Here is a 15,284-nt window from a genome sequence, read left to right as displayed (position 1 = left end):
GGATGTTGAATTTTGTCAAATGTTTCTCCTGCATCTTTTGAGAGGAGTATGTGATTTTTATTCTTCCTTTTGTTAATGTGTTGTGTCATATTGATTGATTTGTGAGTATTGAACCATCTTTGCATCCCTGGAATAAGTCCCAGTTGATTGTGGTATACGATCCTTTTTATATATTGTTGAATTTGATTTGCTACTATTTTGTTGAGGATTTTTGCATCTATATTCATCAGAGATATAGGCTTATAATTTCTTGTTTTGTAGGGTCCTTGTTTTGATTTGATATCAGGTTAATGGTGGCCTCATAGGATGAATTTTGGAGTGTTCCACACTCTTCAACTTCTTGGAATAGTTTCATAAGGATAGGTATTAGCTCTTTTTTATTTGTTTGGTAGAATTCTCCTGTGGAACCATCTGGTTATGAACTTTGGTTTTCTGGGAGTTATTTAATTTGCAAAGTCAACTTTATTACTAGTGGTCCATCTGTTCAGATTGTCTATTTCTTCCTGATTCAGTATTGGCAGATTGTGTGATTCTAGAAATTTGTCCATTTCTTTTAGGTTGTCTAATTTGTTGACATGTAATTGTTTATAATATTCTCTTATGATTTTTTGTATCTCTGCAGTATTGGTTATTATTTCTCTTCCTTCCTTTCTTATTTCATTTATTTGGGTCCTCTCTCTCTTCTTCTTGATGAGCCCAGCTAAGATTTTATCAATTTTGTTTATCTTTTCAAAGAACCAACTCTAGATTTTTTTTCTATTTTTACAAAATCTGTATTTTATTTATTTCCTCTCTTATCTTTATTATTTCCTTCCTTATACTGTTTATTCATCTTTTGCTAATAGTAGGCTAGGTTGTTTGAGATTTTTCTTGTTTCTTGAACTAAGCTTGTATTGCTATAAACTTCCCCCTTAGAACTGCTTTTGCTGCAACCCATATATTTTGGAAAATTGTGTTTCCATTTTCATTTGTCCTGAAGTATTCTCTGATTTCTTCTCTGATTTCTTCATTGACCCACGGGTTTTTTAGTAGCATGCTGTTTAGACTCCATATGTTTGTACTTTTACCATTTTTTCCTGTAATTCATTTGTAGTTTCACACTATTGTGATGGGAAAAAATTGCTTGACATAATTTCTGTCTCCTTAAATTTGTCGAGACTTGTTTTTTGGCCTAGCATATGATCTGTCCCAGAGAATAATCAATGTGCACCTGAAAAGAATGCTGTTTGGGGTTGTAATGTCCTGAAGATATCTATTAAGTCCATCTGGTCTATTGTTTCATTTAAGACCAGTGTTGCCTTATTGATTTTCTGTCTGGATGATCTGTCTATTGAAGTGAGTGGAGTGTTGGAATCCCCTATTATTATTGTATTATTGTCAATTTCTCCTTTATGTCTGTTAATATTTTCTTTATATATTTAGGTGTTTCTGTATTGGGTGCACATATGTTAATGAGTATAATACCTTCTTCATGTTTTTATCCTTTTATCATTATGTAATGCACTTCTTTGTCTTTTATTATAGATTTTGTTTTAAAATCAATTTTGCCTGATATGAGTATTGCTACTCCCACTTTCTTGTCATTTCCATTTGCATGAATTATCTTTTTCCATCCCCTCACTTTCAGTTTGTGTGTGTTTATTTCTGAAGTGATTCTCTGGTAAGCAGCATATAGATGGGTCTTTTTTTTTTTTTTTAATCCAGTCAGCAACCCTATGTCTTTTGATTGGGGCATTTAGTCCATTGCATTTAAAGTAATTATTGATAGGTATGTACTTATGGCTATTTTATTACTTGTTTTCCTTTTTTTTTTGTAGTTCTTCCCTATTCATTTCTTCTTGTAGTCTCTTACCTTGTGGTTTGATGATTTTCTTTAGTAGCATGCTTGTGTTCCTATGTGTATCTAATGTAAGTTTTTGATTTGTGCTTACCATGGGCTTCATATATGTTGACCTATAACTATATCTGTTTTAAATAGGCAGTCCTTTAAGTTAAAACACATTCTAAAAGATCTATATTTTTTACTTCATTCTCCCACACTTTATGTTTTTGATATCATATTTTACATCTTTATGTTTATCCCTTTACTGATTATTGTAGTTTTACTTAATTTTACAAATTTTTTTTGTCTTTTAATCTTTGTCCTAGCTTATTTAAGTGGTTGGTCCTTAGCCTTTACTATATATTTGCTTTTCTGAGTGAGATTTATCCTTTCCTATAAATACTTCTTCTTCTTTTTTTTTTTTTTTTTTTTTTTGTGGTACGCAGGCATCTCACTGTTGTGGCCTCTCCCATTGTGGAGCACAGGCTCCGGACATGCAGGCTCAGTGGCCATGGCTCACGGGCCCAGCCGCTCCATGGCATGTGGGATCTTCCCAGACCAGGGCACGAACCCGTGTCCCCTGCATCGGCAGGTGGATTCTCAACCACTGTGCCACCACGGAAGCCCCTTACTTCTTCTTATAGCCATTTCTTTTCCACATAGAGAAGACGCTTTAACATTTCTTTTAGGGTTGCCTTAGTATTGATGAACTGTTTTAGGTTTTGTATGTCTGAGAAGGTCTTTATCTCCCCTTCAATTCTAAATGACAATCTTGCTGTGTAGCGTATCCTAGGTTGCAGGGTTTTCACTTTCACCTTTTTAAGTATATCATGATACTCTTTTCTGGCCTGCAAAGTTTCTGCAGAAAAAATCATCTGATAGCCTTGTGGGGGTTCCCTTGTATATGACTCTGTTTTCCTCTTGCTGCCTCTAGAATTCTCTCTTTAACTTTTGCCACTTTAATTATGATATGTTTTGCTGTGGGTCTGTTTGGACTCATCTTGTTTGTTACTCTTTATGCACACCTGGTAATTTTTGACAGGACACCAACTTGTGAATTTTATGTACTTGGGGGTTGAATTTTGTTTTATCCTTTAAATTCTCTTTGACTTATTCTGGGTTGCAGTTAAATTACTTGGAATCAGTCTGATTCTTTTGAGTCTTGCCTTTAAGTTTCATTAGGACAGACCCAAAATCAGTCTTTAGTCTAAGACTAATTTAGCCCCACTTCTAAGGCAATGCCATATGGAGAACTCTACCTAATTCCCCATGTATGAGGAGGCCTTTCCACTCAGTCTGGTTGGATTAGAACTATTCTCAGCCCTATGTGAGCTTTAGACAGTGTTCACCATCTCCTTTCCCTGGCCTTGGAGAGCTTCCTGTCACCTACATGCCCATCAATACTCAGGCAGAATGTCAAAGACTCTCCCTCTTCAGATCTCTGGAAGTCTTTCTCTGTGCAACTCCCTGCTCTACACTCTGCCTCACTAATTCTATCTGCTTTCATCTCCTTGAATTACAAACTCTGTCTCCTTAATTCAGAAAGACCTCTGGTTCTATTTGGGCTCCCTTTTTCTGTTGTACCAAAGCCTAGAAACTCTCAGGGTAGTACACTGGGGCTATTATAGGGCTCACTTAATTTGTTTCATTTCTCTCAGGGATCTCTGGCCTGTGGTGCCAGTTGTCAGATATTTGAATATCACTGTTTCACATCCCCACCTCCAAGTTTTCTTGTTGTTTAGGGTAGAAAGATAATGTTGTCTACATTGCTGCATCGTGACAGGCATTAGAAGTCTCCTTAAGGGTAGCACTGTTTAAAAGCTAAAGCCATTTTATGTATTATTTAGACTTCATCACAAGCCTTTTATTCTTGTCAATTAGAAAACTGAAACTCAGAGAGAAAAATTGTTTAATGTTGAAGAATGTTACAGCATAGAGGTTAAGAGTATGGCTGAAGAGCTAACACCATGAGTTCAAATACTGACTTCTTCACTAAAAAGCCATTTGACCACTCTATATTTCTGTTTCAGCATTAATAAAAGAAATGTCTAATTCATGGAGCTGTTATGTAGAATGTGTCACTTAATACATGTCAGGTGCTCAGAACGGTGCCTGGCAAATATAAATTTTCAGTAAATGTTAGTTATTGTTATTTTCAAAGTCACATGGTCTGTGGTGGAGCAGGGTCTAAATGGGGTCTCTGTAGCTCTTCAATTCATGTGCTTTTCATTATTTCATGCTGGTTCTGAAATAGTGAGCCTTATGACCGTGCTGTTCTCAAGTCTTAGCTGATGGAATCTGTTAAACAAATTTGTTAACACATATACATTAAATGTATTGCTTTAGTTCCTATGCGTTCAAGCCATAGAACTAGTTGTTTATGATATAAAGTTACCTGCTAGTGATACAAGTTAATTTAGGGGCAGTAACTTAGGTCTGGGAATATGAAACTTGAAGCTGAAGCATCCCAGGTGTCTCTGTTGCCTACAGGAGGCCAATACTTTGATAAATTTGCAAGCAAATGGTGCAAGTATCTTTGATACTCACTTTTTCTCTCCTTTTCCACTTTAGGCCACTCTTTCACCATATACCCACACTGTACCAATTCAATTCAAATTCAACTCACAGCCAATGAAAATATTTTAGATGGCACCCCTGCCTGAATCACAATGCCCCCCACGTGGGCTGGACTGTTTCTGTAATTTCCTTTCAGGTTCAAAAATCTGTGAAGGACTATTTTAATGAAAGATTAATCTCTTTCAGGAGGTGTGTTTCTATTTAGATGTCTTGAGAACATAGTGAAAAAGACATTGGAACTTTTCTCTTTATTCAAAGAAGAGAGAGAGAGAGAGAGATGGGGAGGGAGAGAGAGAAAGAAACAGAGACAGAGAGGGAAGGTGGGGACAGAGGGAATGAGAGAGCGAGAGTTAATGCAGGACAGCCACTCATAGAATAAAAAGAAATGATCAAATGAAACTTCAATCATATCTAAACATTTATAAGAAACATAAAATATTCAGGGTGTTGGAAACTTCTATAAAAGCCCCCAGTGTCCTAAAGAAGGTAAATAATTAGGGGATTGATGAGCTGTTACCTTTACTTTTTCACCAGCTTATCTACATTGGTAAGCTCTTAAAATCACTATCTGTCCTTTTCTTACCAACATGGCTTTCTTCTCTCAGAATTCATCTCAATTAATGTGGCTTTCCTATCAAAATAATATTTTTTTAAAGGCCAATCTGTTTTTCTTATAATCTGGGGTCGATTCAGGCCTTCAAGGGTTTAGTAGGCTTAATTTTTTTTTTTAATTTCTTCATCGCTTTTGTGTCTCTGTCATTTCCCTTTATGATTATATCTGAATGGAATTTCTTCACTTTAATTATAAGTCACTAGTATTCTTCACAACTTGCTCCCCAAGCGATGAGGAGCAGCTGGTGCTTCCATGAGGCAGGGAGGTGCTGAAAGGGCCTCTCCTCTGTGCTGAGAAGTCCTGTTAGGAATGTCCCATGTTTAAATGTAAGTTCCTTTGTTTGTTTATCTGCAATTGCATGACTGACCTTAGCTAAGTGAAACCTGACGAAAGAGAAGGAAGACTCTCATTACCATCCACTTTTTGTTTTCTTGGCCCACTGAGTACATTTTCCCAAGTTTCTGGCATTTCATGTTAAAATTTATTTGGAACAATTTTTCTGTTTCGTAGTTAAAAACAAATGCATTATAAGCTCTTTTGTGTTTTGCAGACAAAGCTTTATAAAGTGGTTAACTTTGTGATGTAAGAACAAAAGTTTTGTGTTTTTAACTTATTTTCCATTTGCAGTGGTGGAAGTGATGGTATTTTAAAGAAAGTTGTAGTCTTCAATGAAAAGTGCACTCAGAAGCATCAGTAGACAGTGAAGGGTCTTCTATCAGAACTTGGTACTGTATCAGCCATTTAGCCTTGTCACAAAGAAACTCTTATTTGATCGTTTTACTTTTCTGGAGACCCATTCCGAATGAAGTAAGTCTCCATACACCAGTCAATGCTTGTTCAGGTGGAGGTGGCAGAGCAAACTGAAGCAAAGTGCTAAGTTACATAACTTTACCCCCCCATTGGCTTCCGAGAACATGACGTGCTACATACAGTCACCACCCCATTCTCAGGGGAGTGTTTCTCCACACAGTTGAAGTAGAAGTCATTAAATTGTAAATGTCATCATATAGACTCAGGAAGGATTAGGTAAAACCTGCAAAACATTCTAGAGAAAGGGTTTATTGTGTTTCCATAATCTTTTTTACAGAGCACAGCTTGGTTTTGTAGATGAGTACAAACAGAGGAAGTTTGAATAAATAAATGCAGAAAATAAAAGATCTTGTAACTGCAGGTTTTAATCTGATAAAGAAAGTTGCTATGTTGAATGTATATTTATTTCCATTTCCCTACTGATGTTCTACATTGACTTAGGATAGAGATGGAGCCTTACTATGTCAGAATGCCCAACTTTATTTAGTGTTTATAAAAGCAATTCTCAGCCTTGTTTGGGCATTAGAATACCTGTTGAACTTAAAAAAAAAATACAGGCATCTGAGCCCTACCCAAAACCTACTGAAAACAAATTTGTGGAGGTGAGGCCTGGGGATTTTTTTTTTTTTAACTCCATAAGTGATTCTGATATACATCCAGGACTGAGAATCACACAGTGCATTCAAATTTGTTTTAGTTTTTATTTCGGGCAGCTCCACCTTTCTTCCCATACGTTATAGAATTATCAGAGTAGTTCAATTAATAGTCACTTTAAAAGATTCTGGAATATCCAGGTAGATTATTTTTTCAAATAGAGATTTTGAGAATTTTATTCAATGAGAACATCCCTCCTTTTCTCTTTCTTCAATCTTCTACTCTAAAATAAATAACAGTAATTATTCCTACCGCTCTATTGAGAGTCCACTTTGTCAAACACCATGCTGCCTCTTTTCATTCAATATCTCATTTAATCTTCATATTTATTCTACAAAGTAAATATAATCATGTCCACTGTATAGATGAGACAACGAGCAAAGACACATGGCAAAAGCCAGAATTTAAATTGATGCCCATGTTATTTCAAAACTTGTTGTTTTTTATACCATCCACCCTCTCTCCTCATTTCTTTTCACCTTTCCTACTCTTTTCCTCTCAGCTCCTGTTCCCTTTAGTTCCTTTCTTGTTTTCTTTACCTTTCCATGCTATAATATGTCTGTCTGGAAAATGAGAGAGAAGGGTGCACACGTCTCACCAAAGTTCTTGGTAACAATGATTGCTTCAGTCTTCTTGTAAATATTTCCACTTGGAGGAGTTCTCATAGTCACTGATTTGAAAACATTGGTTTGGTATCCTTTGACTAACGGAAATATTTACATTTTTTGACTGCTTCATTTTAAAGAATATCCTAGGATTTGCTCAAGAGAATATAAAAACCTGCTGTCCCTGTTTCCATTTCCAGACCCAGATATGACCCCAGTACATTGAAGCATCTGCTTTTAATTTTACATATTTTCTATCTTAAGGGTCATCTTTCTGAACTAGGTTTAAAGTAGCTCAACAGACTACAAATGTGAGGTGAAGGTAATGAGGCAATGACTTTGGTTAAAAAGTGGTAGAAATTACAGAATTATCTCCCTGGGATTTTGAAAAGCTCTGTAACCTGGGCTTTGGTGGAATCATATAGATGGCCTTCCATTCATGGCCTCTCACCTGTACTTGTCATGCACCCCAGTGCGTTTAGCTTCTCATCCACCTGTTCTTCTCAAATACTGCCAAAGAAATGCAGCATTGCTTATCCCTTTCTCCTCTAATCCACTCACTTTTCTCTCTAGGTTTGGGGCATTGGGAAAAGGGTTATGACTTAAAACTACCATGTAAAATAAGGAGAGAATTTAAAAATTGATATGAGTTATGGGAAAAAGTTTTGACCCTTTCTGTGGGGCTGAGGTGGGCATATACTTGAGAGGTCAGACTCCATGTGATATTTTATAGCATTTGCCTAGAAGTTGTAGAGGAGACTAGTTCTAGATTCAGGAATACAGAGATGAACAACTCTTGATCAGTTTCAGAACTGAAGAAATTGACCAAGTTGGCAAGGATTGAATACTCCTGCTTAGCAAAATATATTACACATAAGTGATGCTCAATATTAATATTTGCTAACTGAGTGGGCAACCAAAGAAGACTAGAAGGAGATGTTAGTGTAGACAACTGGAAGCCACAGTGCAGTGATGTGGAGTCATAAATGTCCATTTCTGCCCTTAAGACCATGTGTGACCTTAGGCAAGTGGCAGAGCTTCCCTAAGTTCTGCTTCTTCTTCTCCAAAATGAGGGTTGTTGTGACATCTACCTCATAGGTTGTTGTGAAGATTAAATAAAATGTTATATGTGAAAGTACTTTGTAAATTACTGGCTGTGAATAATCAATCAAGGAAATAGGAGAACCCTGACATCACAGATATGTAGTGTGGATTTAACTAAAGGTTTGGTAGAGAGTCATAAGAGAGAAATTAATGGGGTAAAGTTATACAGACTCTGTATGTTTGAACCTAAAAGCTATTGCTTAAGACAGAAACTCTGGTTTAAGGTAGATAATTGATACAGGGCAAGAATCATCTCTTATTAATACTTATAGTTCCAGTTCCAGCAGGGAACTGGAAGTAGAAGTTCAGTGCATGTTTGAGGGACAGATGGATGGGTGAACAGATGGTTGTGTGGCTATATAGCTCTATAGTCATTTTTGCTTCAAAAATGGAAAAGCAGTTTTTGATATTCTTTTTAGCTCAGCCCAGTACAGTTTTAAAAGAAAACCAACATCACAACTTTTACTAAACATTTTGGTAAGACATGCAGTGTTTTACCTATTTTTTAGAAAAACAGATGATGACATGAAATACTGCTGAGAGAACAAGTCTTGTTCTGTGTGATTGGAAGCCACATTTTCTGAATTAGTATGATAGTCAACTGACAAGACCCAGCCAACTGTTAAGTGATTATTAAAGCAGAAAAGATGTGTAAAGACTGTGCCATCAGCCTTTTTCCTCACATACCAGAGTGTGCACAGTGGTGCCTGCTGGCAATGGGAACCAGTATCCTTATTAGGTACTGGGGTGGGAAGGAGGGAGTGATCCATGTTGGGGAGGCAGTTTCATACAGAATTAGAGACAATTATAAATGAGACATTTAAGTTCCAAGATTTATTTGAACCTACCAGAGTTTCAAAAGTACCAATTTGGCATATCTCGGGATTCGTGAGTTCATTTTGGTATGCTTGAGCTTTTGTGCCCTTACATTTTGCCCATTAACATCTTGCACAGAGGAGAATTGTGTATGTTTGTAGATATGCATCCAAACTATTGGTGAATTCCACCAAGTAGCTGTTTGGTTGCACAAACTTGTTTTGATAGTTTGAAATCCCCTGTTAGGAAGTAAGACACAAACATTTGACCCCTGGAGGCTAACCAGAGAGACATGAAGCTCTATGAAAACAGTTCAGTTCCTGTTATTGCTCCCATGGGGAAACTTTCTTGGGATATGCGAATGCATCAAGTTTAAGCCTACGCCAGAGAAATAGGATGCTTCCTAGTGACTAGACAGCCAATCTTCAGCCATAAAATCATAATTATAACGCCTATGTGTAAAGGAGAGAAAGACCTGAGGTTCTGAGCAGTAGAAAATGGCGCAGGCACATAGATATTACTTGCAGCCCACATCAGTATATCTAGACTTAACAGGTAAAAACTCATTCCTTTCCATTTTTCCATCTTCAGGACCTTAAAGAATCCCTAGAATTTGTACTGAGAGCAAATAGGTTATCCTGTGATATTATTAGGTGAAGTGTGGGTATAGAAACCTCTTTACTATTTATTGACAAATATTTATTGACCAGATGCTATTTGCCGACTATTATTCTAGGTGCTTGGGTTACAGTGATGAACACAACAAAACCCCTGCCTGTATGATTACCTTCTGGTGGAGAAGATCAACAGTGATCAATTAACCAGATAAACATATATGATGATGTCAGATAAAGACAAACATGGTGGAGAAAGATAGAGATGTGGACTATCACAGATTGGGTTGGTCATTTTAAAGGAACTGGTCAAAGAGTAGACACTGGAGGAGAAAACTGAATGAAATGAGTGCTGGTATGGGGGAGAGTAGGGGAAGAAGGTGAGCAGCATGTCCAGAGCCTTGAGATGGGATCAAGCTTAGTTTCTTAGAGAAGCAGAAAGGAAGGCAGGATCACAGGGAAGAGAGCAGGACTAGAGTTAAGAACGAGGGATACCCGTGTAGGTCAGGGTTAGAATTTAGATATTATTCTAAGTGTGATGAGAAGTACCAAAGAATTTTTGAGCAGGTGAACAATATGATTGTAGTTGTATTTTAAATTCATCTTTTTGCTGCCATATAGACTGAACTTCTTGGGGGCAGTCACAGCTTGGAAGCAAGGAGACCAATTATAGCCTCTCATGATCTCTAGTTTACAAAGAGTATGAAATCTTCAAGGGCAGAGAATACATCTCTACATATTATTGTTTCTAGTGCTTTGCCTTATCCTAGCACTTCATAGGTGTTTGGTTAAGTATTGAATATATTCTAGAAGAGCGGGTAAAGGAAATTTCTAATTTAGAGTGGGGCAGAAATACCTCAGCCTCATGACTTACGACCCTTCTCACAGATGGGTTTCCCCCCTCCATGAGGGGTGAATCAGGTTCCTTCTGTTTTCTAGAGTCTCTTGATTCCCTGGAATTATGGGAAGATAATTGTAATAATGACCATATAGTACCTGCAGGGAAATATTTGGGGAGCTGTGAAAGCATCACATGAAATGAGGAGGAGGAGAAGTTTGAGCCATACAGAACGTGAGACTCGAGGCTAGAGATCAAGATTAGATGGGTCAGCTGGTCAATTTGTTTTCTTGACTTGAAAGACACTTTGCGGATTTAAACCATGGAAGTATTAAAATCTTTTTCCCCCTTGTCAGTATAAAATGTATTCAATAAGGTCAGTGAGTATAGGATAAGAAATAGGTCTTCTTCTCCCTCTGGAGACTTGTCTTGACCTGTGTCAGAAAATCATCTTTTCCTAGCTAAATAAAAGAGACAAATCTGTGCAGGCCTCCTCCTCATAATTTTAACTTGTGGGTGTCAAGCTCCCGTCCTTATTATAAACACTGTCTCCAGAGGAGGCAAACATTCTTAATTTTTACAGTCATGATGCAGTCATGCTTTGAGATCATCTGAGAAGTGCTGTAGAAGCACAAAGCATTATTACTATCATTATGGCAGTAATGACTATGATTATAATGCAGTTAGGGGGAGTCGAGGAAGAATGGCTGTTAAGGGTGAATAAGATTTACCCCCATGTATCTGAGTAAGATTTGCAGTATCAAAAACAGTGTGTGAGTGTGTGTGTGTGTGTGTGTGTGTGTGTGTGTGTGTGTGTGTGTGTGGTGGGCACAGGGAGACAGATGTGGGTATTGGGATATCATTACTGGAAGATATGTACTCAAGCCCATTTTAGTGAAACTGTGTTCAGAAAATATTATCCCATTCCTCTACTTAAAACCTACAGCACAGCTTTGCTTTGTTTCAATAATAATATGTTTGTGTGAAATATGATTTCTCTGCATGTCATTTAGGGTGTGATGGTGATCTCAGAAGCTCTGGATGCAGTAGGAGTTTGTGATATACAGTATTTATTTCAGATATTATTCTAACTGCTCTGGGGAATAAGAAGATGTGACAGAAGGTCTATAGTTTGGCTTCTTTGTCATTTAGTATGTTTCCTTCACTTTCTGGATCTCCATTTTGGGGAATCTGTGATTCTGAAACACTAATAGTTACTCATTAGGCAAGCATTTATGGAGTATCTGTTATATGTCATGCCTAGTGTTAGCTTGTAGGATTAATGAGATAAATATGAATTGTCCCCTGCTTTAAAGGTTTTACAGGTTAGTGAGGGAGTCAGACAAGAATATGAGTGGGTTTGACGTGTTAAATTCTAGTTCACCAATTGCCCAAGTGCCATGATCAAATTTACACCTTGGATGTCTCCCTCTGGAGTTGGTGTGTAGGAGGGATTTAAGTGGGCTGCACTGGAAGCAGGGAGAGCATGATCAAGCCCATTGCAGAAGTACAGGTGAAAGATAAATGCCTAACTCATGTCTTTTAAAAGATTTTTCATCTCCAAAACCCAAATGCTTGACATTATTTATCATGAGTCCAGGTGGAGGAAACGACTGGTTTGTAGGATTCGCTTAATTTGTGTGGTTGGAACATTCCGTTCCCTGATCATGTGGCCTGGCTGTGAGGAAAAGGACGGTGATCATCTCTGCAGGGGTGGAAAATGCCTGGATGTTTCCTCTGAGTTTGAGGGATTCTGTGCAATTTGAGGACTTGACTTACTCAGAAATGTTTGTGAGAAGTTGTTATAAAAGGCTAGGGTTACATGTAACATTTTGGACATGGTCCTACGTGTTGCCTAAAAGAGTGTGCACAATGACAATGACCAAAATGATTGCCTATTTTATACCAGAGTGGATTGCTTAGAGAAATTTCAGAGACCTACTTTTGGGATTTGAGAATTATTCTGAGGGTGGGGAAGGGAGGGAGGGAGAGTGACTGAGACCAAGAGTCTACATCTACCTTGACTGGGGTAGATACAATGTGTTTTGGGAGAAGATCCTGGTTGTTTATTTCAGGCATAGGGTTCAACAAGTAAAACTCACAGGGCTATATGAAATATACTCTATAAATTCTTCCCTATCTTGAGAAAGCTATAAACCCATGACTTTTAAGATTATAAAGATTATAAAGAAGCTCACTGTTTTGAATTTATAATTTTGAAAGGCTGAGTTTGACTTTGTATCACTGGGAAGACTATAATCACTATGAATTAACGATGCAGAGTATGTTTACAGGGGTCATGTTTTACCCATTCTGGAAAAAGAATTTTGGGGGACTTCTGGAACTTTGTTTGTATGCAAATATTTGCTGTTAATTACAAAAGAGGCTTAATTGAAGCCGGCCTAACTTCACACCAGACCCAAGTTAACAGAGCGTGGGGACCAGCTGTTTCCATTCCCTCTGAGAGTATGGAAAAGAGGAATGACTTTAAATTGAACCAGGAAAGATAAAGCCAGTCAGTCTCTTTTTTAGCACATATAATATAACAAACAAACAGCAGAAGACTGTTATCAAATCATCAAGAAAAATATACTGATGGTTATTTTAATGAGACCTTGAAATAGCCTACCTTGGTTTTGCCAAACTCTTCTTTTCATAAGAGTTTAATTAATATAGGAATCTGCTACCTTTGAGGTATCCTTTCAGGTGTGGCAAAGGGACTAGATAAGCTCTGTAACTTCCGTATTAACCTAACATTATATTTAATTGTAAGTTAACTTTGGAGCATTTGCTGCATGGACCATTGTTGAATTTAAAGGGGATACTCTTTTATTGCATCTAAGTGAGAAAAGGCTTTCCAACTTCATTGTCAGAAAACGTCTTTACCAGAAGCAGAAATAATATAGGTTGCATGGCGACACACTCCAGGATGTGAAATCACTCCCTTCTATAGTTACATGGATGATTTTTACATCTTCGGAAGAAACAAAAAATGGTCCCCCATTAAGATGCATAAGTGTAATTCGATTGATATTTATTAATACCTTCTTACTGTAGGCACCATGCTAAATATTTTCATATGCATGATCTCATTACATCATATTTTATTAAATGAGGAAACAGATAGACTAATAAACTTTTTTTTTCAGAGATGCAGAGCTAAAATGTGGCAGAACTAAGACTTAAAACCCTGACTTTGAGGTTCAACATCCTTTCCTGTGTTTCTGTGGTCTTCTGCTCTCACTACTGCTGATAACTCTCTGGCTGTCAGGCAAATAGGCTGAGCCCCAGGCAATAGCTCTATCCCACCCACACCACCTTTAACCCTCACCACACCCCCAAGCTAAGTTCTAACCTACTCACTGCAAGTTTCTACCTCTGCCTTCTGTCCTTCTGAGTGTTGAGACAAGAACTTCAGGATCCCCTTTAACTTTCAGAAATTTTGGTTTCAGAGGTCTTCTTAATACGCACTTTGCTGTAGTGTTCAGAAGCATGCTATAGAGAATCTGTTAGTTCTAACTCCCCAATATTTCTCAAATTGGTCACATTTCCTCCATTACCACATGTTCTGTCCCAGCTCAAGCCACCATCTTGGTAGAGGCAAGAATCTGAATTACTGTAAATGTTTTCTCATCCTTTGCTCTTCAGAGTGTGGTCTGAGAACCAGTAGCTTCCAGAGCAGACCGTCACCCAGGAGCTTATTATAAATACAGAATTTCATGCCCTACTTTAGAGAATCAGAATCTGCATTTTGACAAGATCCCCAAATCTTTGTGTATACTTTAAAGTTAGATAATCACTGTTCTAACAGACTTCCCCATATGAGCTTTTAAAAATTGATATACATTCATACCATTTCTCCACTTTAGGTCCTTAATGTCTTCCCGTCTCACTTATAACAAAGCCCAAACTCCTTACAATAACCTATAAATTAATTCAAGATCTGATTCTTATCTACTCCCAGGTATACTGACTTCCTTTCAAGTTCCTAAAACACACCAAGCTTCTACCCACAAGATTTACCCTCATTATTTCCTCTACCCAGAACACTACTCTCCTGCTTTTGGACTGATATTAGTTTTCTTTCTTTTACTTCAGTTTAAATATCACATCTTAAGGAAAATTCACCTGACAACTTTAAGCAAGTTCCTCCAGTTTTTCTATATTATAACCATGCTGTTTTCCTTTAGAACATATATCTCAATTTATCATTATTTTATCTATTTTCCCTAACAATTGTCCATTTTCCCTATGGAACTATGTAAGGGTAAGACCATGAATGTTTCCCTAGCACTTAACACAGTGATTAGAACAGAGAAGTCACCCTATAAACGTCTGTGAAAAAGTGAATAAACATGCTATGGTTATGCTTTTTGCTTATTAAATTTTTTCAGGAGTATATAATTCAGGAACGTTTGTTAGTGTTTATAATTATCGCAATTGCTACTAGTTTTTTTGTAGCTTTACCTGAATTATGTTCATTAGCTATTCACATTTTGTAAGGCTTTCCTAATACTGACTTTTAGCATTACCAGGAAAGTGATTTTCATTTCAAAGCTATTTGAAAATGAGAGCTAGTTCTCATTTACCTACTATAACCAACACTTATTGCTCTTATATCAAATGTCTAGTCATCTCCTTAATGGAAGCTAGAGAAGGTTGTCTACAAGTATAATTGCTTTGGTCTAGAGTTGATGGTTGAACATACTGGGCAAATATTCTTTCTTTCTTTCTGCTTTCTTTTTATTTTTTGAGAGTGCAGTAAAGGATGCAGGGATGAGTTCAAGGGCTAATGTCTTGAAATATTAGGCTGTAACTGATGGCTAATCCA

The sequence above is a fragment of the Mesoplodon mirus genome (genome assembly GCF_964341445.2).
Source record: "Mesoplodon mirus genome assembly, chromosome: 4".
Classification (NCBI taxonomy): Eukaryota; Metazoa; Chordata; class Mammalia; order Artiodactyla; family Ziphiidae; genus Mesoplodon; species Mesoplodon mirus.
The sequence above is the reverse complement of the archived record's forward strand: the minus strand, read 5'-3'. Positions refer to the sequence as shown.